General features: G+C 33.2%; 3 non-coding genes across 3 annotated transcripts; all 3 read left to right on the forward strand.

The window, feature by feature from the left end:
• Positions 1-463: 463 nt before the first annotated feature.
• On the forward strand, positions 464-535 carry TRNAA-UGC. Its single transcript has one exon. It is a non-coding gene; the product is annotated as a tRNA-Ala (tRNA).
• Positions 536-1,737: 1,202 nt separating this feature from the next.
• On the forward strand, positions 1,738-1,810 carry TRNAA-UGC. Its single transcript has one exon. It is a non-coding gene; the product is annotated as a tRNA-Ala (tRNA).
• A 1,374-nt stretch (positions 1,811-3,184) lies between these two features.
• TRNAA-UGC lies at positions 3,185-3,257 on the forward strand. Its single transcript has one exon. It is a non-coding gene; the product is annotated as a tRNA-Ala (tRNA).
• Positions 3,258-6,840: the final 3,583 nt, after the last annotated feature.

Consider the following 6,840-nt stretch of genomic DNA (forward strand, 5'->3'; position numbering starts at 1 on the left):
ATTTACACCTAAGCTTTTAAATATGCTTGACGCTTGCTTACGTTATTATTAATTAGGTGGTGAAACTAATATGGTAGAGTGCTTACTTTGCATGCGAGGTGCATGGGTTAAATTTCTTGTATTTCCATTTCATCAACACAAGAAGTAAGATGTGAAGTCTCTATAAAATATAAATTAAAATTTATACATTTTCAAATATTATTACTGCTCGTTCACTTTTTAAATAACAAAATTTTCCCCACCTTATTATTAACGGAGGTGTAGCTCATATGGTAGAGCGCTCACCTTGCATTATAGAGCTACATGTTTTAATTCCCTGCACTCCCAACCTGTAACCCTTAAAGTACGATGTGATTTGGGTAGTGTTGGCCCCACCCATATACTTAGATGGATAACAAATTTATAAATTATAGTAAGTTATACCTTTTGAATATATTTAGTTCCACTTGAATTTATTTTTCACGGGGGTGTAGCTCATATGGTAGAGCGCTCGCTTTGCATGCGAGAGGCACGGGTTCGATTCCCCGCACCTCCATTTCAATTGGGTATTGTTTTCCTAATCAATATATTTAAATGGTCTTCTAATTTATTCAACTTTATTGTTACTTTTATATTACTATACTTCAATTGACAAATATAATAATTTTGAATTACATAAGATGAAGAAACAATTTACTATTTTTCTTAGAGAATGTTGGAAGTGTCGTGCCAATATTTTATTGTTTGGTCTAATTTAACCAACCCTAATCAATCTTTTAATTGATCATTGATAAATGCAATAATTCATAACTAAAGAAATTTAATATAAAAACTTTATTGTTTTTAAATCTTTTGGGTTGGACCAGGGTCGGACAAATACATTTATTGTCTGAGCTAACCCTATTAGACAATAATGTAATTATATAACTAGCCTAATCCAGTTTAAATAATAACCAGACAGATGGCATGCTAATTTGTGTTTTGACACCACTTAGAGAAATTGAGAGAGAACATAGTCTTTCAAAATGGATCATTTTTAATATTAGTGCTCCATTACTTTATTATTGATGGGGTGTAGCTCATTTGGTAGACGCTCGCTTCGCATGCGAGAGGAATGTCTTAACCAGACACCTATACATTTATATATGGTCAATACACTCCAAAATCAATCAATCTATTTATTTTTAGATGGTCCAACTTGCTTAAATTATCGCTAGAGCAATGGTCCAACTTGCATAAATTATCGCAAGAGCAATGGTCCAACTTGCTTAATTTATTTTATGAAATTCTAACTTATATTTACACCTAAGCTTTTAAATATGCTTGACGCTTGCTTACGTTATTATTAATTAGGTGGTGAAACTAATATGGTAGAGTGCTTACTTTGCGTGCGAGGTGCATGGGTTAAATTTCTTGTATTTCCATTTCATCAACATAAGAAGTAAGATGTGAAGTCTCTATAAATATAAATTAAAATTTATACATTTTCAAATATTATTACTGCTCGTTCACTTTTTAAATAACATAATTTTTCCCACCTTATTATTAACGGAGGTGTAGCTCATATGGTAGAGCGCTCACCTTGCATTATAGGAGCCACATGTTTTAATTCCCTGCACTCCCAACCTGTAACCCTTAAAGTACGATGTGATTTGGGTAGTGTTGGCCCACCCATATACTTAGATGGATAACAAATTTATAAATTATAGTAAGTTATACCTTTTCAATATATTTAGTTCCCCTTGAATTTATTTTCACGGGGGTGTAGCTCATATGGTAGAGCGCTCGCTTTGCATGCGAGAGGCACGGGGTTCGATTCCTCGCACCTCCATTTCAATTGGGTAGTGTTTCCCTAATCAATATATTAAAATGGTCTTCTAATTTATTCACAACTTTATTGTTACTTTTATATTACTATACTTCAATTGACAAATATAATAATTTTGAATTACATAAGATGAAGAAAAAATTTACTATTTTTCTTAGAGAATGTTGGAAGTGTCGTGCCAATATTTTATTGTTTGGTTTAATTTAACCAACCCTAATCAATCTTTTAATCGATCATTGATAAATGCAATAATTCATAACTAAAGAAATTTCACATAAAAAACTTTATTGTTTTTAAATCTATTGGGTATGGACCAGGTCGGACAAATACATTTATTGTCCGAGCTAACCCTATTAGACCAATAATGTAATTATATAACTAGCCTAATCCAGTTTAAATAATAACCAGACAGATGGCATGCTAATTTGTGTTTTGACACCACTTAGAGAAATTCAGAGAGAACATAGTCTTTCAAAATGGATCATTTTTAATATTAGTGCTCCATTACTTTATTATTGATGGGGTGTAGCTCATTTGGTAGACGCTCGCTTCGCATGCGAGGAATGTCTTAACCAGACACCTATAGATTTATATATGGTCAATACACTCCAAAATCAATCAATCTATTTATTTTTTAGATGGTCCAACTTGCTTAAATTATCGCTAGAGCAATGGTCCAACTTGCATAAATTATCGCAAGAGCAATGGTCCAACTTGCATAAATTTATTTTAAGAAATTCTAACTTATATTTACACCTGAGCTTTTAAATATGCTTGACGCTTGCTTACGTTATTATTAATTAGGTGGTGAAACTAATATGGTAGAGTGCTTACTTTGCATGCGAGGTGCATGGGTTAAATTTCTTGTATTTCCATTTCATCAACACAAGAAGTAAGATGTGAAGTCTCTATAAATATAAATGAAAATTTATACCAGGACTATGTGGTCCAATGGTATTGGACTTCCATTTGGAAGGTTGTGAGTTCAAATCTTAGTGGAGGCATTATTAGCTCTTTGTGTTTCAATAGGTTGAGAAAGTATATGAACAGATACTACAATGTAATAGAGCTAGTAGCATTCAAAAAAATTAAAATTTATACATTTTCAAATATTATTACTGCTCGTTCACTTTTTAAATAACATAATTTTTCCCCACCTTATTATTAACGGAGGTGTAGCTCATATGGTAGAGCGCTCACCTTGCATTTTGAGCCCACATGTTTTAATTCCCTGCACTCCAACCTGTAACCCTTAAAGTACGATGTGATTTGGGTAGTGTTGGCCTCACCCATATACTTAGATGGATAACAAATTTATAAATTATAGTAAGTTATAGCTTTTGAATATATTTAGTTCCCCTTGAATTTATTTTTCACGGGGGTGTAGCTCATATGGTAGAGCGCTCGCTTTGCATGCGAGAGGCACGTGGTTCGATTCCCCGCACCTCCATTTCAATTGGGTAGTGTTTTCCTAATCAATATATTTAAATGGTCTTCTAATTTATTCAACTTTATTGTTACTTTTATATTACTATACTTCAATTGACAAATATAATAATTTTGAATTACATAAGATGAAGAAAAAATTTACTATTTTTCTTAGAGAATGTTGAAAGTGTCGTGCCAATATTTTATTGTTTGGTCTAATTTAACCAACCCTAATCAATCTTTTAATCGATCATTGATAAATGCAATAATTCATAACTAAAGAAATTTAATATAAAAAACTTTATTGTTTTTAAATCTTTTGGGTTTGGACCAGGTCGGACAAATACATTTATTGTCCGAGCTAACCCTATTAGACCAATAATGTAATTATATAACTAGCCTAATCCAGTTTAAATAATAACCAGACAGATGGCATGCTAATTTGTGTTTTGACACCACTTAGAGAAATTGAGAGAGAACATAGTCTTTCAAAATGGATCATTTTTAATATTAGTGCTCTATTACTTTATTATTGATGGGGGTGTAGCTCATTTGGTAGACGCTCGCTTCGCATGCGAGAGGAATGTCTTAACCAGACACCTATACATTTATATATGGTCAATACACTCCAAAATCAATCAATCTATTTATTTTTTAGATGGTCCAACTTGCTTAAATTATCGCTAGAGCAATGGTCCAACTTGCATAAATTATCGCAAGAGCAATGGTCCAACTTGCTTAATTTATTTTAAGAATTTCTTACTTATATTTACACCTAAGCTTTTAAATATGCTTGACGCTTGCTTACGTTATTATTAATTAGGTGGTGAAACTAATATGGTAGAGTGCTTACTTTGCATGCGAGGTGCATGGGTTAAATTTCTTGTATTTCCATTTCATCAACACAAGAAGTAAGATGTGAAGTCTCTATAAATATAAATTAAAATTTATACCAGGACTATGTGGTCCAATGGTACCCGGGTTGGACTTCCATTTGGAATGTTGTGAGTTCAAATCTTAGTGGAGGCATTATTAGCTCTTTGTGTTTCAATAGGTTGAGAAAGTATATGAACAGATACTACAATGTAATAGCGCTAGTAGCATTAAAAAAAAATTAAAATTTATACATTTTCAAGTATTATACTGCTCGTTCACTTTTTAAATAACATAATTTTTCCCCACCTTATTATTAACGGAGGTGTAGCTCATATGGTAGAGCGCTCACCTTGCATTTTTGAGCCACATGTTTTAATTCCCTGCACTCCCAACCTGTAACCCTTAAAGTACGATGTGATTTGGTAGTGTTGGCCTCACCCATATACTTAGATGTTTAACAAATTTATAAATTATAGTAAGTTATAGCTTTTGAATATATTTAGTTCCCCTTGAATTTATTTTTCATGGGGGTGTAGCTCATATGGTAGAGCGCTCGCTTTGCATGTGAGAGGCACGGGTTCGATTCCTTGCACCTCCATTTCAATTGGGTTGTGTTTTCCTAATCAATATATTTAAATGGTCTTCTAATTTATTCAACTTTATTGTTACTTTTATATTACTATACTTCAATAGACAAATATAATAATTTTGAATTACATAAGATGAAGAAAAATTTACTATTTTTCTTAGAGAATGTTGGAAGTGTCGTGCCAATATTTTATTGTTTGGTCTAATTTAACCAACCCTAATCAATCTTTTAATCGATCATTGATAAATGCAATAATTCATAACTAAAGAAATTTCACATAAAAAACTTTATTGTTTTTAAATCTTTTGGGTATGGACCAGGTCGGACAAATACATTTATTGTCCGAGCTAACCCTATTAGACCAATAATGTAATTATATAACTAGCATAATCCAGTTTAAATAATAACCAGACAGATGGCATGCTAATTTGTGTTTTGACACCACTTAGAGAAATTGAGAGAGAACATAGTCTTTCAAAATGGATCATTTTTTAATATTAGTGATCCATTACTTTATTATTGATGGGGTGTAGCTCATTTGGTAGAGCGCTCGCTTCGCATGCGAGAGGCACGGGGTTCTATTCCCGCACCTCCATTTTCTGTCTTAACTAGACACCTATACATTTATATACGGTCAATAAACTCCAAAATCAATCAATCTATTTATTTTTTAGATGGTCTAACTTGCTTAAATTATCGCTAGAGCAATGTGTTGGTCCCGATAGGGTGGTGAAAGTCTAGAGGGGGGGGGGGGGGGTGAATAGACTTTCAAGCTTTTTCAGATTAAATAACTCTTTGGTAACTTCAACTCTAAATAGAGCTAGTTTGTACTGCACAGCGGAATAATAGTAAAGAGTTATGCCCAACTGGTAAATTAAGTGTGCAGGTATAAGTAAGTTAGGTACAAATGATATGTAAAGTGACAGAGATATCTTGAATATATAGAGGAGATGGTTCACTCAATATATAATGACAATATTCAAGATTGTGAATAAATATCGTATCACGTCGAAAGTGTGACGAATGTTACATGCAACACGTCAAACTTGCTTAGAATAAATCACTATTTAAGCTTGAGAAGTTTGAGTCACATGCATACGTGAGAACACACTAAACCCGGATGATTAAGATTAACTGTGAATAGTAAACGGGTTAGTCGGATGAGATAGATAGATAAAGCAAATAAAGTAAGTGTGGTATGTAAATGAGAGAGGCAATTTATAGTGGTTCGGAAGTGGCGTAATCTTCCTAGTCCACTTTTCTCCTTTCGCGTCTAGGAGAAATTCACTATTTTCCACACACAGTTACAATAGTGAACAAGTGCTACACAGGCACTTCCTCCGGATGTCTTGCACACAGCTACACCCTACTCCGAGTGTCTCGTACACACAGCTACACTCAACTCCGAGTATTTCGCACACAGCTATACTCAACGCCAACTAAGTGTCTTGCACACAGCTACACTTAGCAACTACGAGTGTTTTGCACACAGCTACACTCACTAGAGTATTTTGCACACAGCTATACTCTTTCTACAGTTTACAAATACAAGGATTTGTATTTCTCTCTCCAACTAGATTTTGAGACTATTAAGACTAAGTCTCTTTGAATATTTGAGCACTAGCACTTTTGAATTTTGCACTTGTATTCTATCTCGTTTTTCTCTGTTCTTCTCACGCTCTTTGTCTTCAAGTCTTCATGGCTTTTTATACTCAATCAAATATATCCGTTAGAGTGGGATAATTTGATATTTGAATTTTGAATCTTCATAGCCTGATATTGTTGACAGTAGATCTTCAATTTTGATTTGATTTGTCAACTTGCCTGACAAAGTAATTATTTCTAGCACAACTTTGATTTTCTAGTTGTTTCTAAAAATATTACTTTAATTGTCAATTTGAATATCCAACGAATCTTTGAAATAAATTCATCTGATAGAATTTATTTCTAGGATAAGTTTTTATATTCATGCCTTCATAAATATTTTTCCGTTCTGATCAAATGTCTTTCAGGCAATTTTGGAGTCTTGTGGCATGTGGGTGGACTTGGAGTAAATTCCTTCGAATTTATCCAATTTCTGATCATCTTGCTCTTTTGCCACATTGTGCTCCTTTGACTTGAACATCGTGCTCCTTGACTT

Source organism: Ipomoea nil, unplaced genomic scaffold (assembly GCF_001879475.1).
Source record: "Ipomoea nil cultivar Tokyo-kokei standard unplaced genomic scaffold, Asagao_1.1 scaffold0599, whole genome shotgun sequence".
NCBI lineage: Eukaryota > Viridiplantae > Streptophyta > Magnoliopsida > Solanales > Convolvulaceae > Ipomoea > Ipomoea nil.